We start from the raw sequence: 24,425 nt of genomic DNA on the forward strand, positions 1-24,425 counted from the left end.
TCATCAGCAAAATGGTGATAATGGAATTTTAAGATCTAGTTAGGTTGAAAATGGTCAAGATGGTATAAAGGAAAGCCTTGTAAATTTAAATGACAGACAAGTAATTTTACTCTTTTTAGAAATGCACCTGCTCATGATTGGATCCAATTCTTTTTCTTTTCTTTCCTTTTTTTAAAGATTTTTAAGTAATCTATGCATCCAACATGGGGCTCAAATTTACAACCCCAAGGGGCGCCTGGGTGGCTCAATTGGTTAAGCATCTGCCTTCAGCTCAGGTCATGATCCCAGGTCCTGAGATTGAGCCCTGAGCCTGAGCCCTGTGTTGCACGCCCTGCTCAGTGGCGGTCTGCTTCTCCTTCCCCACTGCTCTTACATGCTGTCTCCCCCACTCTCTCTCCCCATCGCAAATAAACAAATAAAATCTGTAAAAACAAGCAAGAAAATTTACAACCTCAAGAATTTCATAGTGCACCAACTGAGCCAGCCAGCAGTCCCCTCCTTTTTTTCTTTTGATAGAAAAAAAAAATGTATCAGTCATCCCATATGTCTGGCTGCATCTTTTCTTCATCAACATCAATTGGTAGATTTTTATCTGATTAGTCTGATTTCTTCTTTATTCATTTCTTTTGTTTTACCACTTGTATCTTCTGATGCCTTGATTTGGTATTTCTAGTCAAATTACATAATTTGTTTCTTTGTATGTTATGAGAGGAAAGGGAGACAAAGCTGAAGGAATGAAAAATTAAAATCTTCCCTTAGTAAGGCAATACCTTAATGGTTTAATATTTTTTTTATTGTGAAAGTAACATATGACATTAAAAAAGTAGGAAGTACAGAAAAACATTAAGCTGACCAAAAAAATGAAACATGTTCCTCCTTAATAGAAAATTGAGTACTGGGCAAAAAATATGGTACTCAAAAATTTTTAAAGATTTTATTTATTGGATCCCTGGGTGGCTCAGCGGTTTCGCACCACCTTCAGCCCAGGTGTGGTCCTGGGGACTCTGGATTGAGTCCCGCCAGGCTCCCTGCATGAAATGGAGCCTGCTTCTCCCTCTGCCTGTGTTTGTGCCTTTGTGTGTGTGTGTGTGTGTGTGTGTGTGTGTGTGTGTGTGTCTCATGAATAAATAAATAAATAAAATCTTTTTTTTTTTAATTTTTAAAATTTATTTATGATAGTCACACACACAGAGAGGCAGAGACACGGGCAGAGGGAGAAGCAGGCTCGATGCACCGGGAGCCCGACGTAGGATTTGATCCCGGGTCTCCAGGATCGCGCCCTGGGCCAAAGGCAGGCGCCAAACCGCTGCGCCACCCAGGGATCCAATAAATAAAATCTTTAAAAATTTTTGAGTACCATATTTTTTTTACTTAATACTGCGTCACAAACAAAAAGATTGCATCATAAACATGTTTAAGATTGAAACATAAATAGGAGGCATAAAAATGTATTTTGAATATCTAAACTTACAGGTTTAGATGTAGATGTGTCAATAATATGTGAATTATTTAACCATTCACTGTTGGATATTTGAGATGCCTCCAATTTTTATTTATTTATTTATTTATTAGATTTTTATTTATTTAATCACGGGAGACTTAGAGAGAGAGAGGGGCAGAGACACAGGCAGAGGGAGAAGCAGGCCCCATGCAGGTAGCCCCATGTGGGACTTGATCCTGGGACTCGATCCTGGGACTCCAGGACCACATCCTGGGCCAAAGGCAGGTGCTAAACCGCTAAGCCACCCAGGGATCCCCACAATGAACTTATTTTTTTATGATTTTATTTTTAAGTAATCTCTACACTCAGTGAGGAGCTTGAATTCAACAATCCTTGAGATCAAGAGTCACGTTTTACCAACTGAGCCAGCCCAGCGCCCCACAATGAACTTCTTGGCATAAATACCTAGAAGTGGAATTATTGGCTTAAGAAGTACAAACATTTTAAAGTTTTTGATGTATCTTGCCAAATTGCTTTTTTTAAAGGATGAATTAACATTTACGTGCAACAGAAACATACAAAGGGGTTTGGTTTTGCGTATTGGAGGTTTTCATTTACAAATATTTACATTTGGGCAGCCCGGGTGGCTCAGTGGTTTAGCGCAGCCTTCTTCGGCCGAGTCGTGATCCTGGAGACCTGGGATCAAGTCCCATGTCAGGCTCCCTGCATGGAGCCTGCTTCTCCCTCTGCCTGTGTCTTTGCCTCTCTCTCTCTCTCTCTGTATCTCTCATAAATAAATAAATAAAATCTTAAAAAAATATATTTACATTTTGTTTATGGTAACAGCTCTTCATATGTGTTTAATGCTATGTACTTTTTTCTGTAAGTTGGACATCCTTTGCATAGTTTTTATAATGATTTTATTTATTTGACAGAGTGCAAACAGAGAGCAGCAGGCATAGGAAGAAGGAGAAGCAGAAGCAGGCTCCCACTGAGCAAGGAGCCTGATGAAGGGCTCCATTCCTGAACCTTGGGATCATGACCTGGGCTGAAGGTAGTGGCCTAACTAAGTGAGCCACCCAGGCTCCCCCTTTTCCATGTTTTTTGATTAGGTTTCTTATCAAAATTTTCTTAGGATTTCTTTTTTTTTTTTTTTTTAAGATTTTATTTATTTATTCATGGAAGACACAGGGAGAGAGAGAGGCAAAGACACAGGCAGAGGGAGAAGCAGGCTCTATGCAGGGAACCCGACATGAGACTCGATCCCAGAACTCCAGGATCATGCCTTGGGCCGAAGGCAGACACTAAACCACTGAGCCACCCAGGGATTCCCAAAATTTTTTTAGGATTTCTTATCAAATTTTAGTAGTCCTTTGACTCAAATTTGTGACAGAAGTGTACAAGTATATAGCTTATATTTAGTTTGGTTATATCCTTATAATTTTCTTTATAATTGTTTCAATTGTTTCTCCTGCTTCTAAGCTTAAAAAGTCATTCCTCATCTATGTAGCCATTAGGAAAAAAATGAAGTAGATCTATGTATTAACATAAAATGATGCCCAAGTTATACTGTTTTTTTTTTTTTAAGATTTTATTTATTTATTCATGAGAGACACAGTGAGACGGGCAGAGTCATAGGCAGAGGGAGAAGGAGGCTCCATGCAGGGAGCCCGATGTGGGACTCGATCCCAGGACTACAGGATCACGACTTAAGCCAAAAGCTTAATGGCTGAGCTACCCAGGTGTCCTGCCAAGTTATACTGGTAAGAAAAAAGTAGTATCCTGCAATAGAATGTTTAATTATGATCCCATTTCTCTCCATCTCTCTTTCTTTCCATATAAGTATATATATCACAAACATATACACACATTTATTTATTCAGCAATTATTTTTTTTTTTAATTTTTTTTTTTTTATTTTTTAATTTTATTTTATTTTTATTTATTTATGATAGTCACAGAGAGAGAGAGAGGCAGAGACACAGGCGGAGGAAGAAGCAGGCTCCATGCACCGGGAGCCCGACGTGGGATTCGATCCCGGGTCTCCAGGATCGCGCCCTGGGCCAAAGGCAGGCGCCAAACCGCTGCGCCACCCAGGGATCCCTTCAGCAATTATTTTTTAATGTCTCCTTTGTGGCAGAGATACATCTTTGAACAAAACAGACCAAATATGAGCCCTTATGGAACCAAAGTTTATTGGCGAGCCCAAGAGTTTTTAAAATCCCAACAAATGATACATGTCAGGTGCCAAGAAGCGCTATGAACAGAAATAGAGCAGGGTGAAAGATGGAGAGTGAAGGGTTTCCTCTTAATTCAGTGTTCAGAGAAGACCTATGGTGGCATTCAGTATTGAATAAATTTAGTAGAATATGGATAGAGGGGTGCCTGGGTGGCTCAGTTGGTTAAGTGTCCAACTCTTAATATTGGTTTAGGTCATGATCTCAGGGTGGTGGGATCCAGCTCTACCTTGGGCTCCATGCTCAGCAGTGAGTCTGCTTGTCTTCCCTCTGCCCTTCCCCTATGCTTGCTCTCCCTCTCTCTCTCAAACAAATTAAATCTAAAAAAAAAAAAAAAAAAAAGAAGAAGAAGAAGATAGAAAAATATTTGGAAGAACATTTACTGAAGTCTGTATTCACTTCTCAGTGAGTATTACCTATGGCCCTTCTTGTCACCTAGAAATAAACAGCAAAATGTCCTATGTTAGACTTCTCCCTTACTCCCCATATCTAGTTAATCATCACGTTCTTTGCCACTGTCTTAAGCTATTTTCACTTTTTTTTTTGCCATTTTCACTTTTTGAAAAAATAGTATTACTTCATTTTTATATGCTAAATAATGTCAAATGAACATGTTTAATGCTTAAGAGCTAATTTGGTAGGGCTTCCCCTGGCCAAACTGGGGACAATGTGAGCATCAAGATGAACGTTGATGATATTGAATTATAAAATAGGAATCCATGAGTTCAGGGTGATAGAAATAAAATAATTGGATAGCCCAGGTGACTTAGCGGTTTAGTGCCACCTTCAGCCAGCATGATCCAGGAGATCAGGGATCAAGTCCCGCATCGGGCTCCCTGTGTAGAGCCTGCTTCTCCCTCTGCCTGTGTCTCTGCTTCTCTCTCTCTCTCTCTCTCTCTCTCTCTCTCTGTGTGTGTCTCATGAATAAATAAATACAATCTTAAAAAAAATCATCAAAAAAATAGGAAAGAAGGAAAGGTCTTCATTATAGTAGAACTGCAACTAATAAATGTAGAAAGAGTGATAGAATTAGAAAAGTCACAATTTGGCAGCCACCATAACAAAAATTGATTTAGCCAGGAATCATCAATGGATGCTAAAACTGGTGTGATCAAAGGATGATGAGAAATGGGATATGTACATAATCTCAAAGTAGGATCATACACAAGACACTTATTAATTACAAATAGTAACTGTACAGTGGAGAATCCTGGGAGACTGCCTCAACCAGGTGATGAAAGCAAACATCATCATTATGGGACAAAGGACATCAGTTGCCTCCTGATATGATGAGCTAGGAAAGTCAGAACAGTACTTCTCTGGTATTTTTGCCAAAAATACACAATCTAAATCTAAGGGAACAAGAGGCTACCAAATTCAGGGGCATTCTTCAAAAGAATTGTCCTGCACCCTAAAAATATCATTGTCGTAAAAGAAAAAGAAAGACTGAGAAACTACTCCAGACTCCAGAAGACTAAGATTACATGGCAACTAAATAGCTTTGTAATCCTGAATTTTTTTAAAGATTTATTTATTTATTTTAGAGAGAGCATGAGCAGGAGGGGAAAGGAGAGGGAGAAAAATCTCAAATGGACTTTGTGTTGACCGCAGAGCCTGATGCAGGGCTCCATCTCACGATGCTGAGATTGCTACTTGAGCCAAAGCCAAGAGTCAGATGCTTACCTGAATGTACCACTCAGGTGCCCCTGTAATCTTTAAGTGTATCCTGGACCAGAGAACAGTTTTTTTTTCTTTTTCTATAAAGGTATAAGTTGGACAATTTATGAATTTGAATGTCTGTAGATTATAGTATTGTATAAATGTTAATTTCCAATTTTGATCATTGTATTGTAGTTATATAAGAGAATGTCCTTGTCTTTTAAAGGGACATGATGTCAGAAAAAAAATTTAAACTAGAATCTGTTCATAGGTGGTCTTTTAAAGACAATGGCTATATGACAAACTATGATTTATCTGACAGAGTAACTATAATAACCACTTACAGTTTTCTTCAGAACTCTTGGATTTGTTCATTCAGTAGCTACCATCGAATACCAATGTATCAAGCATAGTACTAGACATGGAACGAGGCAGAAACATTGCAAAGTAGTGTCCTCAGGAAATTGACAGCCTATAGGAGGTGAGCAAAGATGCGAAGAGAGTGAGAGAGATGGAAGGAGAGAGACAACTAATGAGAATGATAAAACAAATGTAGTAAAAATTAACATTTGAGGAATATAAGTGAAAGGCATAAGGGAATTCATTTACTATTTTTGCAATTTTTCAGGATCTGTGAAATAATTTCAAAATTAAAAGTTAAAAATATATTGTAAAAACTGCCAAGAAGAGAAAAAGAAATTAAGAGACAGTAAAAGAAGTTGACTTCAATAGACTAGAGTTTAATAGACAACTTGAAAAACTTGTACCTTGTTAGGCCATGAAGAAAATTCTCAACAATTCCACAAAGCACAAAAATATACATGCCATACTCACAGACTAAAACAAGTAAAACTTAAAATTTATAAATTAAAATTATTTAGATGTTCTCAATTACTTCTCTCTAAACAATAACTGAATCAAAGTAGTAAATGTGAACTATTGGCTATGGCCTAAACTATTAGCAAAGGAAAAATCTACAGTCCTAATTTTTATTTATTTATTTATTTATTTATTTATTTATTTATTTATTTATTTATTCATGACAGACACAGAGAGAGAGAGAGAGGCAGAGACATAGGCAGAGGGAGAAGCAGGCTCCATGCAGGAAGCTGGATGTGGGACTCGATCCCGGGTCTCTAGGATCACGCCCTGGGCCAAAGGTGGCGCTAAACCGCTGAGCCACTGGGGCTGCCCTACAGTCTTAAATTTATTATTATTCATCAAGAAAGAACAGAAACCTATAAGTCATACACTGTTTTATAAGTTAGGGCAAAAACATCACAAATACAAGGTGCCCAGGAAAAAGACTGTTGTGCCCTCTGTCTGCTTTTAAATGGTCACTCAGCCAGTTCATAGAGACATTTAGGGCAGTACTTTTATTGTGCCAATACCAAATGCTGGATGGGAGAGGCAAATGAGATCTTCACTCATGGAACTTACAGGGTATGTGTGTATACAAGCAGGAAAACATCAGATATTAAATAATAAATTCAAAAATTCAGTGTTGTGAAGAAGTACACAGTGCTGTTTATCCCTAGTGCAGTATCACTTAACAGTACCCTCGGTGGTCATTGTTTCCCTACTGACTTTGTTTGAGTCTCTTTTACTACATCTCTATCCATCTTTTTCTATTTTTCTCTCTTTCCTCCTCTTGCTCTCTTTTCTCCCCCTCCCTCCCTCCTTCTCCCAATTCCCTGAAGACACTGTGTTTCATTTATTTTTGCCTCATCCTGAGCCTAGTGCTTGATATATTGGCACTCAATGGTGGCTACTGAATGAATGAATTCCAGGAGTTTTAAAGAATCCTGTATGTTAATTAAGTGGACACTCTGCAAGGCAACTTGTAGATTGCCATTTAAACATATGTGTATGTGTGTGTATTATATTAGATTTTATTTATTTTAGAGAAAAAGAGATAGTGTGAGTGCAAGTGGGAAGAGGAGCAGAGGGAGAGAGAGAAAGAATCTCAAAGAGATTACCTGCCACGTGCAGAGCCTGACAGGAGGCTTGATGTCATGAGATCATGACCCATGAGCCAAAACCAAGAGTTGGACGCTCAACTGACTAAACCACCCAGGCACCCTGTAGATTACTATTTGACTTAAAACGAAATATAGAAGAGAATCTAGGAACTGAAGAATATAAAGAGAACACAAAATAACTACAGGACACAGCTTGGACAAGCTAGTAGACTGTTTAAGCAGTATTTGGTTAACTGAAATTCTAAGAAAGATAGTTTGTGTAAGGGAATCATACTTAATTCACCTTTAGAATGCTTGAATGAGCTGTTTTGGTAGTAGTACTTAGAAAAATCAATAGGTGCAATTTACTTTGATTTTTCACAGACTTTTGCTTTTTTTTTTAATTTCTTAAGATTTTATTTATTTATTCATGAGAGACACACACAGAGAGAGGCAGAGACACAGGCAGAGGGAGAAGCAGGCTCCATGCAGGGAGCCCGATGTGGGACTCGATCCCGGGGCTCCAGGATCACGTCCTGGGCTAAAGGCAGGTGCTAAACTGCCTGAGCCACCCGGGCTGCCCTGATTTTTCACAGACTTTTGATAAAGCTTCGCATCCTAGGATCTACCCTGGAACAGGAAATAGGCCTGAAGTGTCAAATGAAGAGTGAGTGTGTAAGAGAAAAAGTGGTAAGAAAAGAGGGAAGTAAATAAGGACTAGATTGAGTAGGCCTTGAAGGCCAGTTGGGACTTGAGATTTTGTTGTGTTGCTTTTGGAAGGTTTTGAAAATGTCATCTGGTCATAGCTATAAAGGATCTGGTTTCTGTGCCTGTGAGACTAGACTGTAGTAGGATAAGAATGGAAGCATCAAGACCAAGTGGTGGAAGGCTGTTGCAGTAGGCAATGGTGGCCTGGACTATAATAGTAGTAATAGTGATGAGAAATGTTTAATCCAGATTAAGTATTGAAGGCAGAGGGAATAGAAGTTACCAATGATTGTGTGGTGTGAGTTAAGGGTAATTTAAAAGTTTGTGGCTTGAGGCATTGAATGAATTCAATTCATACCGGTCTCTTTGCCTTACAGTCTATTAGGGGAGAGGGTGTTTCATGGATCCTGTATTTGAAGAGCAGGGACATTAGGAGGCTACTGTAGTTCTTCTGGAAAGATGAAAGGGGCCTGAATCTGGGCAGAGGCTGTAAGTGCAAAGAGGCATTCCAAGGGCACAGACTTGATATTTAGGAAGTAAAAATTACCACATAGGAAAACAGTTTAAAAGGCACCTGGGTGGCTCAGGGGTTGAGCATCTACCTTTGGCTCAGGGTGTGATCCTGGGTCCTGGGATTGAGTCCTGCATCGGGCTCCCTACGGGGAACCGACTTCTCCCTCAGCCTGTGTCTCTGCTTTCTCTCTCTGTGTCTCTCATGAATAAATGAAATATTTGAAAAAGGAAATGTTTATGGCTTTTTACTAAAATTGAAGATAGCCAAATCTTTTCCCCCAGTAACTCACTTATTGGTATTTATCCTGGAGCAGGGATTGCCTGAGGTCTGTTTTTGGATAGCCCTAAAGCTAAGTGAAAACTGTTTCTTACTTTTTCGTTTTTGTTTTTTGAGGGAGAGCACAAGGAGGAGAGGGGCAAAGGGAGAATCTCTCTCTCTCTCTCTTTTTTTTTTTTTTTAAGATTTATTTGAGCGAGAGAGCTCACGCTGAGTGGAGGGAGGGGCAGAGGGAGACAATCTCAAGCAGATTCCTAGCTGAGTGTGGAGCCCAAGGAAGGCCTTGATCTCACAACCCTGATTTCATGACCTGAACTGAAACCAGAAGTCAGATGCTCAACTGACTGAGCCACCCAGGTACCCCTGTTTCTTTACATTTTTAAAGGATTTTAAAAGGAGGTGGGTGGGATATGTAACAAAGAATTTGTGGCCTTCAAAACTTATAATATTCATTCTCTTGTCCTTTACAGTGTAAGTTTGCCAACCCATGCTGTAGGTCAGTTGGTTTTTCTGTTTTTCAAGATTTTTATTTTTAAGTAATCTCTACACCTAATGTGGGGCTTGAACTCACCACCCTGACATCAAGAGTTGCATGCTCCACTGAACAAGCCAGTCAGCACCCCCAGTCAGTGGTTAGGAGAACAGCAATAGCATTACCTGGGAACTTGTTAGAAATGTAAATTCTCAGGCCTCAACACAGACTTGATGAATCAGAACCCCTGGGAGTGGGGCTCAGCAATGTTTTAACAAGCATTCCAGGTGATTCTGAGGTAGGTTAATTTCTGAGAACCATAACTCTAGAGAAACTTTTGTACTTTGTGCACCAGGATACGTTATCAGGAAGAATAACAGTGGTTGTGAATAAGAACCCCAAACTGGAAACCATCAAAATGTCAATCAGCAGTAAGAGGAGATAAATAAATCGTGGCTGTTAATTCAGTAAGAGTATTTTACAGCTTGGGGTGAAGGGCATGGAGTGTGATGACAGACTGCTTGTGTTTGAATCTTAGCTCCCCCCAACAGTAGCTGTGTGACCTTGGAAAGTTATTTGATGTAAACTTCAGCTTCCTCATCTGTAAAATGGACATAAAATAGTAACTACTCTATAGGGTTAATGCCATGCTTAAAAAATTACATAACGTAATTGGAAGAGTGCCTGGTACTGAAGTAATTAGACTTAAAAGGGCGATCTGCATGCATGCTTTAAAGGAAAAAAGCATGTCAAAGTTCATCTCATAAAAGTCATGGTCTGCTCAAATATTTTTCATGGAACAAAATGATTAAGCAAACAAAGGTAAAAATGTAGTTTTGGAGGTTCGGGTGTTGGCAGTGCCTCTGTAAACCATGGTTTTCATATGTGGAAAATACTTTAAAATTTCTCTTAGATGATGTCAAGCAAACTGATGAAACATCTATTCCCGCATTATGTTCGATACATGGGCATGTAATAAATGTGTTCTTTCCTTTTCTAATTGCCCTTTCATTTCTTTCATCATTTTCTCAGCCCTTCTTTCCAAAAATGCCTCTGCTGCCTTGATATGCTTTTGAGAAACATTGCCAGCACTAAGGTGCAAAGTGGCTTCCTTGACCATAATATTTGGCTTTTTCCACGAATCAAGGTCACGAGTGTCAGTGTCTACTGTTTTCCCAGCTATGCCCTGGGGCCAGGTCTGGGCCTAGATCTAGGACAGGGCTTTAATCCTGGTATGTCCTGGGATTTCAGCCTTTTAGCGTCCTTCATATGTAAAACGCTTAGTATGTATTTAGCAACACCTAGATACAGAACAGGCACACAGAGAAATAGATTCCACCCCACCCCCACCCCCGTGCAGGCCACATCGTATTTTTCTACATCTCCGGGCCTTCCACCTGGTAGGCTCCGTGACACATACTGCTTTGAGCTATCAGAGTAAATTTGACCTTCTCAGTGGAGTTTAAAACCTCCATTTCCCAAGATAGGTTAATAATGTAAGTGAGTTTGGGGTGCAAAGAGCTGAAACCACAGCTGAAACCGCTTACGGTCTAGAGCGGCAACCTGCAGACGCCGAGTTCAAGAGAAAATGGCTAAACTCCTTCCCTTTTAACATTAATAATCCAAAGGGACCAGAAATATCGCTCTCCGAAAATGCCGCAAAAGACACAGCTCTGCAGCCAACCGGTTCCTGTTCGGACGCGATCTCGAACGGCGGCCAGGCCGGAGCCGGAGCACAGCAGAAACGCAGCCTCCTTGTGACGTCAGGTCAGCGGACTCGCCGCGGCTTCAGGCCGGTTCCGGTTCCCCGGCTTTCTGGGCGCCAGCGTACGTGAGCGCGGCGGCGCTCTGCGCGTGCTCCGCAAGCAACGCGAGAAGGTTGGGCCCCACTCGCGGAGGAGACGCGTGATTGGCTGAAGCCGTGCTGGGGGGTTCCCCAGCCCTTTGGGCAGGGGTAAAACAATAAGAGGGGGCGGCGGCGAAGGGGGCGGGACGTCCGTGTTCCTGGTCGCTCGCTGCAGCGCCTGGCGCCTGTGAAGAGGTGGTTGTAAGGGGGACGAGCTCGCGGCTCTCCGGTTTCCGAGGTTTGAGGTTTGTCGGAGGGAGGGGCAGCGCGCGAGGAGCATCCCTGCAGCCGGTCCTCGGCGGCTCTCCTGGTGACCCCGCGCGCCGTACCCGCCGCCGCTGTTGGTTGGAGGTGTGTACGGGGGCCGGGAGGGAGGTCGGGTGGTGGTCGGAAGGGGTCGGCTCGAGGCCACCGTCCTGGGAGTGAGCCCTAGTGTCGGAGGTGTCGCGGCGGGGAGAGACATTGTTCTGTCGGCCGCCTTCGCTGCCGTGTGTGCGTGGAAGGAGCCGGGCCTTTTCTCTCAGGTGCGGGATGGAAGGCCCCGTGGGAGGGGAGTGACCGGCGCGCGTCTGTGGACGGACGTTCCGGAGGGCACAGGTGGGGCCCGGGTTTGTTGGAGAGGAGGTGGCGGCCTGGGAACGGGAACGCCGCAGCTGCCAGGGGCGCGCTGCTGGAGGCCAGGACGGGGACGTGGAGGAGCAGGGCTTCCCAAGGGGGTGTTTTAGGGTGGGAGCCGCACACCAGCCTCGTCTCTGAGTCGTTTTCGTGTCTTATTCCCGGTTCCGAGGGAGCGGGGAGGCCGTCGCCGCCCCGCCCGTGGGGGAGGGGAAAAGAGGCTCTGTCGGCGGAGGCAGAAGCGACGCAGATGCGAAAGTAGCGGCCTCTGGGCACCATTTCTGTGCGCCGAAACGGAATCCGGGTCTGAAGGCAGCCGCAGCTGCGCTTACCCAGCACCCAGTGTTCCACGTTCTTTGACAGCCCCATCGGGTTTACGCCTAAAGTGTTCAGAAACCCGGGCTGTGTAAAACGTACGCCTGCCTTCTCTCCGCTATTTTAGGCAGACAATCCTTTATGGACCTAGGGATAGCAAAGATGTTTGAGTGCTTTGGGAAATGGGTTTCTTCCTCTCCCCCCCCCCCCACTTTTTTTTTTTTTTTACTGGGGAGTGGGAAAGATAGTCAATGAGAGGAACATAAGCTTCCCTAGATTGTGTTGATTTTTGTTAGTCGAATCTGATCGAATCTTATCTGCGTCTTTAAAAGCAGATTTTTAAAGATGGCTCTGTGCCGCTTTGGAGCGAATACAGATTTGCATCTACAGTTTTCCGCATAGATCAGTTTTTCCCCCAAGGCATACCTAACTTCTTAACAGATTTTTTTTTTTTCCAAGGTAGGTGTCTTTGCTGCCTTTAAAAACAACAACAGCAAAACTCGTGCACTGAAGCTGGATTGATAGCAAAACTGACCTCTCCTGCAAGTTAAGATTTCAGTTTGGGTCAAAATATTGTTTTTAGATTCAAAGCTCCACATACCGTTCTAGCCCTCCAAATGTTAGCATTACCTGTACCTGCATCCGTGAACCATCAGCTGCAGTAAGGGAGCCCCATAGGTTAGAGGGAAAGAAGAGGAGAATTCCTTCTCTAGTTCCATATTTGGCAGTTAATTTAGCCTTAGGCATGTGAACAAAGTTTCTAAGTAAACACTTGGCCCTGTTAGTATCCAGTGGTCCTTTTGATGTACAAAATTCCTGGTCTTTATTAACAGATACACGGTATGATTAGTTTGAACTCCTTAGAACTGGATTATGTGTAGTTTCTTTGGAGATATCACCTTCCTGTTTTCTTAAATTTGGGGGATTGGTCATGTGTATTCCTGTGTTATGATTTAATTCTTAGAGGTTGGGTTCTGAAAGGCTATCAAGGAATTGGAAGGATAAGAACTTCACTTGGATTATTAAGAGTCGTTATGGTTCAAGTGTTTAAATATTTGGGTTGAAATATTAGTCAGTAGTGAACAAGTCTTAAGAGTGAATCAGTATTTGTGGGGAGTTTAGGGATTAGAAGTAGAAGAAAGGGGAAGGAAAAAGTCTTTAGATAATTTGATAGCTTAATTTAGTATTCATTAGTAGCTGACCGATTGATTCTTGAGTTTCAGTAATGTTGGCACTGTTGGTAGCAGGAAATTCTCATTATCTATATTTTACTTAGGAGAGATCAAAATGAACATTTTGATATCAGTTGTTGAAAATCTGTGAATACTAATTGCATGTTTAGATTTTTTTTAAGGATTTATTTATTCATGAGAGACAGAGAGAGGCAGAGACATAGGCAGAGGGAGAAGCAGGCTCCATGGAGGGAGCCCGATGAGGGACTCGATTCCAGATCCCAGGATCAGCCCTGAGCCAAAAGCAGACACTCAACCACTGAGCCACTCAGGCACCCTTGTATGTTTAGAGTCTTAACAGTTTTCTTATCCTGTGAAATTATTGCTACTGATTACCCAATATCAGGATTGAATATTCATTCTCTTAAGTTTCTTTAAGATTTCCCACATTTGGGAACCTCGGTGGCTCAGCAGTTGAGCCCAGGATCCGAATGGAGTCCCACATGGGGCTTCCCACTGGGAGCCTGCTTCTCCCTCTGCCTGTGTCTCTGCCTCTCTCTCTCTCTTTCTCTGTCTCTCATGAATAAATAAATAAAATCTTAAAAAAAAAAAAAAAAAAAGACGACTTCCCACCTTTTATGCTGAATTGATACAGAGGTGGGAAACAATCCCTTTTTTTTTTTTTTTTTTAAGATTTTATTTATTTATTCATGAGAGACATAGAGAAAGAGAGGCAGAGACACAGGCAGAGAGAGAAGCATGCTCCATGCAGGGAGCCTGACTTGGGACTTGATCCCGAATCTCCATGATCATGCTCTGGGCTGAAGGCGCTAAACTGCTGAGCTACCGGGCTGCCCAATAATCCTTTTTCAAGTCTGAGTTTGATAGGTACGAACATAAGGGTTGCTTCTGAATTTAAATTCAATAGAATTTGATTGACAGACATGACTTTTTTTTTTAAATTTTATTTGTGTATTCATGAGAGAGACAGAGACAGAGAGAGAGGCCGAGTCAGGCAGACGGAGAAGCAGGCTCCATGCAGGGAGCCCGATGTGGGACTCGATCCGGGGACTCCAGGATCATGCCCTGAGCCAAAGGCAGATGCTTAACCGCTTCAGCCACCCAGACGTCCCGACAGACATGACTTAATTACTCTCCATTGGTATACACTTGTTATAAGAGTTGCTAAGACAAATTGATTCTCTCCCAGAACTCTGGACTGGCTTCAGAAGCAATAGAATCCATTTCTTGACTGCTGTTCATATCCTCAGTTTATTCATATCTTTTAATTTCTAGGTAGTTTTCCTTATTTTGGTACATCATTGTAGATAATTTGGGTTGACTCTTGGATTTTTTTGTATTATGTTACTGTCCTCTCCTTTTTCACTCCCTGACAGTATCAAACTAGCAGTTAGACTTCAAAAGGTTTTTATAATCTTGCACCTGTAGCTGTTCTTCTAAAGTGGCTGTTCTTAACCAGGTGTAATGAAAATAACACTAGAAACAGGAGACCTGATTTCAAATCCTCTCTCTTAATTATGAGAGACCTTTTAAACTCTTCTACTTAGGCTCTCTAACCATCAGTTTCCTTTTCTCTGAATGAAGCTAAATATCCTATTTCAAGGAGACAAAGGAACATGTATGTTACTTTTTAAACTTTAAAGCGTAATACAAATATATGCTTTTAATTTCATGGCATAGGTAATGCTTGGTCACTTTAAGAGCTTATGAACTTCAAAATATGTCTCAACTTTGGGGCCTGAGGAAAGAAAAGGCTTAATCCACAACTACCTTTCATTTGTTTCTACCTCTGGTGCTTAGATTTTGTTTGTGATGCTTTCATTCAATGATCTGCTGCAGCAAATTAAAGGTTTCTGCTCTAATCTTTAAAAAAAAAAAGCTGCATTGCTGTTTTGATTGGTAAAGACCTCTGGAGTACCAGAAAGTTCCAGTTTTAATATGCGGTTAGGTGTTGAGACTGGGAATCCATGGATCAATGAGAAAAGGCCTGGGCCTGACTAGTGTGACCTCGGCTTTTTGAGTAAGGGGCTCTCGATGGGGAAAAGGAGTGAGTTCCAATAGTAGAGATAAGCCATGTCCTAGTAAAGCCTTTGGTAACATAATTTCTTTATGGCAAAGAACTACATCCTGTTACTACTAGAGATCTTATTTTTATAGAAATCAAGATATAGCCCATGTAACTTTACAGTGCTGAAAAAAATATTTGTGTAGATTGTTAAAATTTTGTAATTTTCTTTTGGTTTCCTGTGGGTTTTGTTTTTGTGTTTTTTTTTTAAATGACATAGTGTCTCAGCTTCTTAGCAGTTTTCATCTTGATTATTTTTTCCAAGCATTGAAATGGCCATCAAAATGTGACATGAAATTAGATATCAGTAACTTGGAGTAAGTGAAAGTCCAATCAAGACCATCTCTTGACCCCGAACTACTTGACTAAAGATGCTGTTTGTTTGTTTGTTTTTTTAACTTAAGGTCTTTTTTTTTTTTTTTTTTTTAATTTATTTATTCATGAGAGACGGGGGGGGGGGGGGGGGGGGGGGGGGAAGAGACACAGGCAGAAGGAGAAACAGGTTCCCTGCAAGGAGCCTGATGTGGGACTTGATCCTGGGACTCGATCCTGGGTCTCCAGGATCACGTCCTGAGCCACAGGCAGATGCTCAACCGCTGAGGCACCCAGGGCTCCCAAAGATGCTGTGGTTATCGCTCTTTATAAATTGTGGTGGTCAGGACACTCTTGGCTCCTCAAAGAGTGAATTTTTGATTGTGCATTTTGATACTTCTATATTTTGGTATACAGCCCCATGTTGTATCTTGTCTTTGTCATCTGCTCTGAGAACTATTTGCTATAGTAGATCTAAAATTTAATTTCTTTATTATTCATTCTGTATGGAGCCTGCTTCTCCCTCTGCCTGATTCTGCCTCTCTCTCTCTCTCTCTCTCTCTGTCTCTGTGTATGTAGCTGCTCAATTTAAATTCCAGCATGGTGTTAGTCTGTTTTCCCCATCTCAGCCATCTCAATCCTATCTTCCATTAATTGGTAATATTTAAGCTAACTTAAACTTTAACCATAATTGTCGGTAATGTAAGCATAATGTCACAGATTGCCTTTTGGTTTTACTAGTAGTGATAAATGAATTCTCATACTTTTGGCCTTTATTCTAGAGTCATTTTTTTCTGAAGTTTCTTTCTTTTTATTAATTTCTACATCTCTGTGGGCTCAAACTCACAACCCTCAGGTTAATAGTTGTGCTCTACTACTGACTGAGCTAGCCAGGCATCCCCAGAGCCATGTTTTATAACCAGTAACATATATCTGTTAGAAGGTTATCAGAAACGAAATGAAAAATTTAAAGTAGGATTTGATGTCATACTGGCGTTATTAAGAATTGGTATATAGCTTGTGTTTTTGTTTTTCTAGACCCAGAACCCATACTTCTTATTAGTGTTTTTTTTTTAATCATGTTTTTTCCCCCACAGATGGGGTTTGTAAATTATTCTACAATTTGATTATTACTTTTGTTGACAGTATTTCTTGTCCACATTTATAACTTATTTTCCCCTATTTTTTAAGATTTTATTTTTTTTTTATTTATTCATGAGAGACCCAGTTTGAGAGAGAGAGGCAGAGACACAGGTAGAGGGAGAAGCAGCCTCCATGCAGGGAGCCGGATGTGGGACTCAATCCTGGGACTCCAGGATTACGCCCTCTGCCGAAGGCAGACAGATGCTCAAACCGCTGAGCCACCCAGGCGTCCTGCTTTCCCCTATTTTAAATGTGTGCATGATTTCATTTTTTATAGCTTTCCATTTTACTGTCAATGGACATTTAGACTGCTTTATTTTTGTGGCAATGAACAACCTTTATAGATCTTTGTACAATTTGTGTATTTCTTTGTAATGTATCTTAGAAGTGGAATTACTGGTTATATGTGTTTGTGTGTGTGTGTGTGTGTGTGTGGTTATGTGTGTTCATTTTTAATTAATTTGCTTAAAACCACAAAATTATATCTACAAAAGATTGTACCAATTTGTTTTCACCAACACTGTGGAAGAGCCCATTTTCCCCATATCCTCAACAATACTGTATATTACCAATAATTTTCCTTTATAGATGAGGTGTCAACTTTGAATAAATTGCCTTTTTTGAATTAGATATTCTCACCTTCAGGGTACCGTGGTTCCCTTACATTGCAATAAGGGATTCTTCATAAATGTTCATGAAATTATTGGCATGATGAAATGTGATTGTATTGCTAAATTTAAATTTTGAGGAATAATTTACCACAGTACAAGCCACTCTTCATTTGCAGTTTAATGATTTTAGATAGACATACAGGCATGAAACTATCACCACGATCAAGCTCTAAGATAGTTGTATCACCACAGAAGTTCTTTCCTGTTTCTTTATAGTCCTTTCTACTTTTAGCCTCTGATCTGGTTAATCTATATTTTTGCATTTTACAGAATGTCGTATTAGTAGAATCCTGTTATTACTAACTACTTTAGCTTTCAGTAGTACTTTTTTTTTTTTTGCTTTAAGTTATGAGGTTTTTTTCTTGGATGCAAGTCCTTTATCATGTGTATTTTTCAGATTGTGGCTTGCCTTTTCACTTTCTAAATGACTTTATGAAAGGCTCTATATTTCGATGGAGGTCCAGTTGGCAGGGTGTGAGTGTGTGTGTCTTAACTAAAATCTTAAGATTATAAAAGTTTTCTTCTAGAAGCCTGGAGTTTTAGGTTTTACATTTACGTCTGGTTTGTTTGTTTTCTTTCTTTAAAGATTTTATTTATTCATGAGAGATGGAGAGAGGGAGGTGTAGAGACACAGGCAGAGGAAGAAGCAGGCTCCCTACAGGGAGACCAATGGTGGAACTGGATCCCTGAGTCCCGGGATCATGCCCTGAGCCACTAAGGAATCCCATCTGTGGTCCATTTCAACGTAATTTTTATATGTGGGTGCCAAGTATTAGACTTCCTTTTGTTTTTAATGTGTGGATGTCAGGTGGCCCCCAAATCATTTTGTTGAAAAGATAAGATTACTTTGCTACCTTTGAAAAGAAATTGAGTGTATTGTATGAGTCTCTTGTGCTAATTTTGGGGGGCAGAGGATTTCTAAAATTTCTCAAAGTTCTAAAATTACCTTTAAGTTTTGGGGGTTTTTTTGTTTTGTTTTAAAGATTTTATTTATTTATTTATTCATGAAAGACACAGAGAGAGAGAGAGAGAGGCAGAGACACAGGCAAAAGGAGAAGCAGGCTCCCTACAGGGAGCCCGACGTGGGACTCGATCCCGGGACCCCAGGTTCACGTCCTGGGCCAAAGGCAGGTACCAGACCGGTGAGCCACCCAGGGATCCCCTCCTTCAACAGAGTTTTTAATCCTAGTATGTGTACAGCAATGGTGGATGCTGCAAAGAATGTCTTTTGAGCATCTCCTGGAAGCATAACGCTGCCAGGCTTATGCATAGCATTAGCATAGAGGAGTCTTCCAAATAGGAGAGGGATGTGCCTGTGCACATGTACATATATTATTGGGATTAAGTGCATTAATAAGAACTGAAGAAGAGATCTATGATACTCTGAGAAAGAAATGGTTAATCTTGCCTGATGGACCCTCGCTAGCAAAGCCAGAGGTAAAATTGGAATGAGATCTTGAGGAGGTTTTTGAAGAGTGAAAAGGGGAAGGATTTGGTGGCATGAGGTATTTTTAAGGAGATGGTCTCCCCTAAAGATTTTTCTTTTGGCTTTGGCTTGAGATATACTCAACTTCCTTACTTTCTGCATGTCCAATTTTTATGCCTGTTCCAGTTCTCAAATAGTATATTCTTTGTGATAGGGCTGTAGCATTTATCACATGATTGTGTTTAGGAATTTTGTCTCCTACTGGACTTTAAATTTCTTTAGAGCAGCAGATCAAGTCCTTTGTGTTCACCATTGTTTTTCCTTGCATAGTTCCTGCTACATATATAGTAGACATTCATTAACTGTTGGAAGAATTTGTGTTTTCCCACCTATTCACCCATCTTATGTTGAATGAGATCAGACAGTGGCCTAATGAATGAAAACCACAGATTCAGGGAATGACAGGGAGTGGCATATAGTGTTCTTTGAACACAGAATTTGTTATAGAGGTGTGGTAAATTTGCAAAGTTGGTCAAGACCATGAATGTCAGACTGGATTTCTGTGGAGTGCCTTATTCAAATTAAATGCAGGTGTTTGCATTTTATTGTATTATATACTGCACATGATAAAGAAGCTTGGAATATTTGAGGAAGATGTAGAGAGTAAATTCAGTGGGAGTGAAAAGAATGAGACCAATTCCAAGAGACTTTAGAGTTGTCAGGATTTTAGTTTGAAGCTTAAATAAGGAAAGTCACTTAGGACTGAGCATTCTAGCCATAAGGTGGTGACACCATTAACAGAAATAAGGGAAACATTGGATGGATGCATATATTGGTATCCTATGAGAGCACGAGGGTTAAAGTGTAAAATTGTGTTCATGGTAGAGATTAGATATACATTTAAAATGGTAGATAGGAGAGCTAAAGCCATTAGACTCTCTGAAATTGCCAGCTTAGAAGACAGAACGTCTTCATTTTGATGAGAAGGAAACTTGCATTATCTTAGAAATATAGAAGCATTAGGAGGAGGTTATCAATAGTGCTAATACAAGTGGAAGACTGAGGAGGTCACTGGATTTTTAAGAATTGTTACTTTCCAGAGAATTATATTTAGGGGAGAGCTCAGATTATATTTGAGAGGGGAGGAGAGATGAAGAAGAACAATATGATTTATAAATTTAGGGAACAATATGATTAGTAAAGTGCCATGATAAAGACAAAGTCTGTGGGAATTCAGAGGAAAGACAGTAGTAATCTATAGAAGAATCAGGGAAGATTTTCAGGGGTATAATCTGGTCCCATATAAATGCATAGGATTTCAGTCATTACAGATAAGGAAGGTATGGAATGAGTAGGGATCAAAGGTCTAGTTCTTGTTTAATAGACTTAGACTCCTAGTGTTGGAACAACCTAATCTAACATTGCTAGACATAGACTATTTTACTATAATTCTGCTAAATTGTTAGGTAGATCTCTGGAATAAATACCTACAGTGGCTGCCTGGCTATGAAGTAGCTCTAATCTGGATATTCTTGCATTATGTTGAACCTAAATCTGCCTTTTTGTAATTTGCGTTTATTAATGCTCAACCATTATTTAACTTATTCAAAGTGGAATTGTCAGCTCATTTTCAACATTACATCTGTGTGGTAGCCTGAGATTGCTTTGTGGGCAGCTCCATTATACTAGTTAGTGATTCACCAAACTTACTTTTAACCCAAAAGTAAACAAAAAAAAACCTAAGTATTTAAGTTTTAGTCAAGGAAGAAACCAAAAATTCCTTTGGTTGATAACTGAGTTTTAAGTTATCTTGAAGTTGAAGAAATCGAAGTATATTGTAAAGACGAAGCCCAATGTGACTTACTTTTCTTTCTCTCCACTTCCCTCTCAGTGGTATTTAGGAGATTCAGAAAAGATAGTGGTAAATGATTTCCCATGAAAGCTGAAGACGGTATGCTTCAGGAATTAGTCAAATGGAGAGGAAGCATTTTCAGAAACAAGAATGAATAAAAGGATGTTGATAAAGATACATGGGAATTCTATGTGGGGATAAAGGTGGAAAGTAGAATGAATGATGATCTCTGAAGTCATTAAATGGGGAAACCAGATTAATCATGTGGGTATCTGGATTAATAAAAAAGACCAATTGTTTTTAATTGAAAGAAAACTAAATTTTACAGTTGTGCATACCAGTTTGACAAATCTCCACAGTTTCAGGTGTTCATGGGAAAAGTAGGGTTTAATTCATGTAATTTTACTTTATCTAAAAAGATGTTAGATTATAATTGCTCTTGTCTTTGAAGGTGCTAGAGGCTAACAACCAGCTGAAGAAGATTCTTTTTGTACATAGTATCCTTTAAGCTTGGCTGTCTTTGTTGAATTGTATGTATATAGTCTTGTAGGTTTGATCACAGATCACATCTCAGTTTGCAAATGAGGAAATTAAGATCCAAAAAGATCATAACTTTTTCATGGCCTTAAATAGTTAAAATTTTTTTTTCTCAGTCTCATGTTTCAGAGGGTTTTTCTGATAACTTTTTTTTTTTTTTTTTTTTTTTTTTTTAGATTTTATTTATTCACAAGAGACAGAGAGAAGCAGGCTCCATGCAGGGAGCCTGATGTGGGACTGGTTCCCGGGTCTCCAGGATCACACTGTGGGCTGAAGGCGGCACTAAACCGCTGAGCCACCCAGTTTAGGTCTACCCTTCTGATAACTTTTTAAAAAAGTGCCTGGGAAGATCATAACTTTTTCATGGCCTTAAATAGTTAAAATTTTTTTTTTCTCAGTCTCATGTTTCAGAGGGTTTTTAAAAAGAATTGGGGGGTACCTGGGTGGCTCAGTTGGTTTAAGTATCTGCCTTCTGCTCAGGTCATGATCCCAGGGTCCTAGGATCAAGCCCTGCATCCAGCTCCCTATGCAGTGGGAGCCTTTTTCTCCCTTTGCCCCTCCTTCTGTTCACGCTTTCTCTCTCTCTCAAATAAATTTAAAAAAAATTTTTTTTAAGGAATTAGGAAATGGAAGAACCCAAATCCTAGAAATTTCTTACCTAAGAGTTGGGTACTTTACTGTGAATAATAAAAAGAGCACAATTGTTCTGGTAATCACATTTATTCTGAATGTGTAGTTTGTCTCTTGTTTTTCCTCTTGGCCAGATTCTTTATTTTTTTTTAAGATTTTATTTATTTATTTGACAGAGCGCACAAGCAGGGATAGGGACAGAGGAAGCGGGAGCCTGAAGCATATGGGGCTTGAACCCAGGACCCTAGGGTCATGGGCCCTGAGCCCAAGACATCTAGGAGCCCACCTCTTGACCAGAATCTTGTGTACATTGGCTGTGCGTGAATTATAAACACAAATATCATATTACTCAGTTTTCCAGGTCTTAATTTCCTATAAGTACCCAAAATACCTGTTGCTGGTTTGTCTATAATTTATCCCTAATGCTTCTTTGATGCATACCTTATGTATTGCACTGTAAATTTTCCTACTCTAGGGGAGAAAATGGGAAGATGGGCAAGATGGTAGTTTGTGTAGAACAAATAAATTAGTGTGCCATTAACAGATAAATCAGTGAGGATTTTTTTTGGTTTTGTTTTTGTCTCTAAAACCTTTATTTTCTGGTTGATACGGTTTATTTCCACCAATTATATTTTAGCTCACTAAATTTTTTTTTTTATGATTTTTAAAAAAATGTATTCATTTCGGATGGAGAGAGAGTATGAGAGCAGGGGAGAGAGCTAGAAGGAGAGGGAGAAGCAGACTCCCTACTGAGCTAGGAGCCGGACACCAGGCTCGGATCCCAGGAATTGTTGGGATCATGACCTGAGCTGAAGACAGACACTTAACCAAATGAGCTGCCCAGGTGCCCCTAGCCTACTAAATTCTGACTCACTTTAAGCCAGAATTATAGTGAAGAAGTAACTGCTTTGTAAGTTATATTTAAGTCAGTATAAATTGAAGCACCATTCTCTGAGTAACTTCTTCATTTCATTTATTATTCCCTGTGGAAGCCTCCCTGAACCTTAAAGTAGACTCTGCCTAGCCTCTGTATAGCTCTTTGTTTAGGCTTTTACCAGATTAGCATTGCCTTACCTCATTCACCATTTGAGGTTCACTTTTCTTTTTTTTTTTTTTTTTAATTTTTTTTTTTTTAATTTTTTTTATTTATGATAGTCACAGAGAGATAGAGAGAGGCAGAGACACAGGCAGAGGGAGAAGCAGGCTCCATGCACCGGGAGCCCGATGTGGGATTCGATCCCGGGTCTCCAGGATCGCGCCCCGGGCCAAAGGCAGGCGCCAAACCGCTGCGCCACCCAGGGATCCCTGAGGTTCACTTTTCAAGTTAACTCCTTTGAATAAATAATTTATTGAATAAAATAATCTCATGAAAGTTGCCTTCACTGTGTGTCTCCCTTGTCTCTCTGTATTGATGATATGACTGTCATGCTTTGGTGGTTGTATATATTATAGATGGTGGGCATTTGAAAGCCTCTCAACCTGGTAAAATTACTCTTCAGTTATTTTGACCTTTCTTTGATATTGATACAGGTATTCAGTACCTTTTTTTTTTTCTTTTTTTCTTTTACTTTGGTTATATGTATGTGACAAAAAATAGGTAAATATATCCTTTGTAAATGTGATGGAAAATTTGGGATGAATGACAGAGTGTCATTGTAGAAAATCTGGAGATACGGAGGAGAAAAAAGAAAAACATTGGACTCTACAAATCTATAAACGGTCCCTAATAGCATTTCTATTATTCACCATTTGAACAGAACTATTTTGTTACATAGCTGTTTCACTTAGAGGGTAAGTTAGTATCTTCCCATGTCTTAGTAGTATTTTAGCATCAGTTACAGCATTAAAGTATGTATTAATTTTCACATTTTCATTATTTTATAAAATAATACTAGATTAGATAAGTCTACTATTCTTTACACTTTCCCATCATTCAAAATAAAAATCTATGTTGATTAGCTTTGTTACTTTAAATGTAGCAAATGAATTCTTTTATGCATTAGGATTTAATCCTTATTGAAATTTTTTAGGTTTGGGGGGAAACTGATGGCACCTGAAATGACACTGTGATTCTGCTTTGTGAATTAATTTTTCTTTTTTTTTTTTTTAAAGAGTTGTTTGATTGTGGATGGTACAGAATTCAATGTATAACAAAGATTGAAGAGCAGACCGGCAGGATTCTAGGCTGGGTTTACTCTGACCTCAAAAACCTTGCTTTGTTTTTTCCTTTTTCAAAGTTCATTCTTAAGTGTACAGCAGACCCTAGTAGACCTGCTTCATTCTAGCTATAGGTAGCAACATGTTATGGCAGAGAATCTAGGTGTTTTAAACAGGAATGAAAGGTTAGGGTCACATCTCCTGATGGAGACACAAAGGAACTGCTTACTTTTTGCCAGATTTCTCTATTCCACCTGTGGCCAGGAGACCCTTCCTCATAGTTTTCACCTTAGCTCCTCTAGCTTCTTTATTTCTTCTGAAAAGCCTTATCTTTCTCTTCCATCTCCTTGAACTACTTCAAGGGCTTCTTGCCACTGCCTCATCCCTAGACCCTGC

At 40.0% G+C, this 24,425-nt stretch overlaps 1 protein-coding gene across 44 annotated transcripts in view; it reads left to right on the forward strand.

The window, feature by feature from the left end:
• G3BP2 (G3BP stress granule assembly factor 2) overlaps positions 1-24,425 on the forward strand; it is an 86,342-nt gene that overhangs the window by 41,993 nt on the left and 19,924 nt on the right. For 7 of the 44 annotated variants that reach the window (XM_072745475.1, XM_072745479.1, XM_072745471.1 and 4 more), the window contains one exon: positions 10,896-11,034. The exons of 7 other annotated variants lie outside the window; for them this stretch is intronic. The gene's annotated coding sequence lies outside the window, so the exon portion shown is untranslated. Of the gene's footprint in view, positions 1-2,376; positions 3,205-8,980; positions 9,153-10,895; positions 11,711-24,425 lie in introns of those variants that run through there. 30 more of the 44 variants (XM_072745472.1, XM_072745469.1, XM_072745497.1 and 27 more) reach the window with 17 other exon arrangements.

The sequence above is a fragment of the Vulpes vulpes genome, unplaced genomic scaffold, assembly GCF_048418805.1.
Source record: "Vulpes vulpes isolate BD-2025 unplaced genomic scaffold, VulVul3 u000000899, whole genome shotgun sequence".
Taxonomy (NCBI): domain Eukaryota; kingdom Metazoa; phylum Chordata; class Mammalia; order Carnivora; family Canidae; genus Vulpes; species Vulpes vulpes.